Raw genomic sequence first — 3616 nt, forward strand, 5'->3', positions numbered from 1 at the left:
AAAGATTATACAAAAAAAGAAGGCATTAACTATGATGAAACTTTTTTGCCAGTAGCCATCCTTAAATCTATCAAAATTCTCTTATCCATTGCTGCTCATTATGATTATGAGATTTGGCAAATGGATGTCAAGACTGCATTTCTGGATGTCAAGACTGCATTTCTTAATGTCAATCTTAAAGAAGAAATCTATATGTTGCAACCAGATGGTTTCATAGCAAAGAACTAAAAGCATATGGGGTGCAAGTTGAAAAGGTCCATTTATGGACTTAAATAAGCATCTAGGTCATGGAACATCAGATTTGATCAGGCAATCAAATCATCTGAATTTGAACAAAATCTTGATGAACCATGTGTGTACAAAAGACATCAAGGTAAAGTAGTAATGTTCTTGGTGTTTTATGTTGATGATATTCTACTCATTAGGAATGATGTAGGGGTAATGTCATCGGTAAAGGTTTGGTTCTCAAGTCAATTTGATATAAAGGACTTGGGTGAGGCTAACTTTATTCTAAGGATCAAGCTTTGGCGAGATCGCAAGAATAAGATGTTAGGTTTATCACAAGCAGGATATATAGATAAGGTTCTAGAACAATTTACCATGCAAAACTCCAAGAAAGGATTACTTTCTTTTAGACATGGAGTTCCACTGTCTGATGACCAAATGTCTAAGACTCAAGAGGAAGAAAACATGATGAGACAGGTTCCTTATGCTTATGTGGTAGGAAGTCTCATGTATGCCATGCTTTGTACTAGGCCGGATATTTGTTATTCAGTTGGCATAGTCAGCCGATATTAATCAAATCTAGGACCTAAACATTGGCAAGCTGTAAAACATATTCTGAAGTACCTACGGAGAACGAGAGATTATATACTTGTTTACCGTTGTGAGTGTTGGATAATTAGGTGTTTGTATCACATACAAAACATACGTAGCGAAAATTTAACGGATCTACTTCATACATAATCGATAACATGAACTATGTAAGTTTTAGAATTTAAGAACAAGAGAGTGTACCTTGGAGCGGTGAATTTCAAAACCGAAGATCAGAAGCACTTGGGAACACTTTCAATCTTCACTCCAATTCCACTAATGCCCAAGATGTGTGGTCTCTCAATCAGTTCCAAAGGGAGAATGTCAAAGTGTCTAATACTCCTTACACCACTTCACAATAGTGTTCTTTCAATTCTCTACCAAAAATTTTGTATGTTTCTCCCTTTGTATCTAACTGATTATCTAATTTGGTTGGCTTTTTGGGCCTTTCTAATTGGGCTTAAGGGTGTGGCTTGGAGTGAGACCAAAATGGACCAATAAGACACTAGCTCCAATGGGCCTTGGGCTTTTCTGTCAACTTTTGACAAGTCCAAAGTTACCATTAACTATATTTAATACCACTATATAAATATAGTTGCACTCTAGGCCTTATTTATAAATTATATCCCAAGACTTTATTGTACATGCAACCACAAAGCTATATATACATACTCATTAGAAGCACAAAAGGTACATAATTTTCACCCAAAAAAATACTTTTACATAGATAACTTTGGTATTTAGAACTTTCTTATTTCTCTCAAGATTTCTATATACTGACTTTGGCATTGGAGACGTTGTGGCAGGCACCACACCGGTGTCCACCTTAAGAGAACCTTCATTCCATGTTTGCTAGAGTAGTGACGAGGGCTTAGCACCTTCTGGACGAACCAACTTGACTGACAATTTATACATCATCAGTTTGGCGCCATTTGTGGGAGTGACATTTTCGCACTAAGGTTTGAAAGCATAGTTCCAATCATCTTCTAAGTCCAGATGGAGTCCAATCAAAATCCTGCAACACTAGCTCTACAAATCTAAGCACTTATAGCTAGTGTGGAAGAACTTACCAGAAAACTCTAGGAGATGAGGCACTGACTCCAGTAGGAAGCCAACTGGCTTAAGGATCGTCGAAGTTTCACCTGCCACAGCTTGAGCAGTTTGACAGGCTTAAGGATCCCTTGGACCATCTCAATACTTTCAAGATGACACTAGGTCTCCAATAGCCCCCCGATGAAATAATATGCCGCTATTTCCCTACCATTCTCAAAGGAGCTGTGAGGGAATGGTTCACCAAGCTACCTACCTCGTCCATTGACAGCTTCGAACAGTTGTGCAGTTCCTTCCTATGCCACTTCGTGGAGGGACAACGCCCGAGGAGGCTAGCAGACTACCTACTCACCATCAAACAAGGAGAGAAGAAGACTTGAGGTTATACGTAAAGCGCTTCACCCACGAAACTTTGGAGGTAGACGAAGCTGATAACAAGGTGCAGCTAACAACCTTCAAAGCTGGATTGAAATCTAGGGAGTTCGTGGTCTCACTAAAGAATCCTCCAAAAACAATGGCCGAGATGCTCTTAAAGGCATAGAAGTACATGAATGCTGAAGATGCTTTAGCCGCGATAAAAGATGAAGGGAAAACTAGTGAAAAGGGAAGGAAAGAGGACGATCGGAGAGGACAGAAAAAAGGAATGCCCAGATCAGTAGACTAACGACGGGGATAAAGGGAAAGACAAGAAAACTCCTCAGACGGTAAAATTTACTCCTTTGGTTGTGCCTGTTAACAAAATTATGGTGCAGATTAAAGATGAGCACTACCTCAAATGGCCTAGGCCATTACATTCGTCACCTAACGTACGTGATAGGAAGAAGTACTACCGCTTCCATAAGTATCATGGCCATTACACAGAGGATCGCAGAGCCTTAAATGAGCAGATAGAGGAGCTCATACGAAAAGGGAAATTGCAGAGGTTTATAAAAAAGGGAGCGCCCAGTAGGACTAGGGATGATGACAACGACAATTGTGAAGCCTCACTAAAGGACGAGGATCACACTAATGACGACCCCTTGGTCAACAACCTCATGACGACCCCTTGGTCATAATGCTCACGATAGAAGGGTTCAACACCAAGAGAATTCTAGTGGACAATGGTAGCTCTGCAAACATCAACTATCTCTCCACTTTTCAACTGTTGAGGCTAGATCCAAAAAGACTGTGCCCCTTTTAGTCCCCCTTCGTTAGCTTTAGCGGAGACAAAGTGTATCCCAATAAGGTCTTATCTAGAATAGTTTACCTGTTAGCTGGATTTCCTTGTAGTAGACTACCCCTCTTCATACAATGTGATCATTGGGAGGCCCACACTCAACCACTAGAAAGCAGCCACTTCCACATATTTCCTGAAGGTGAAGTTCCCAACGAAAAATGGTGTAAGCGAAGTAAAGGGAGATCAAGTACTGGCCAGGGAATGCTACTAGGCAGTGTTAGCTACAAAAAAAAAAAAACCATACGTGGATGATCGAGGAGAGGGAAGAAGATAAGGTGGAAGCCTTAGAGACAGTGGAGTTGGTCGAAGGAGAAATAGCAAACATGGATGTCTTCGCATGGATTCACCAGGACCTACAAGGCTATCCCCAAAGGTCATCTAGCATAGGCTAAATGTGGACCCCGAGAAGAAGCTCGTCCAATAAAGACGACGGGTCTTTGCTCTAGAACGAAACCAAGCAATTACAGACGAAGTAAACAAGTTGTTGACTGAAAATGGGATATATCCCAGTTGACTGCACCTGGAACTCCACAACAA

The sequence above is a fragment of the Castanea sativa genome, chromosome 11 (assembly GCF_040712315.1).
Source record: "Castanea sativa cultivar Marrone di Chiusa Pesio chromosome 11, ASM4071231v1".
In the NCBI taxonomy this organism is placed as follows: Eukaryota; Viridiplantae; Streptophyta; class Magnoliopsida; order Fagales; family Fagaceae; genus Castanea; species Castanea sativa.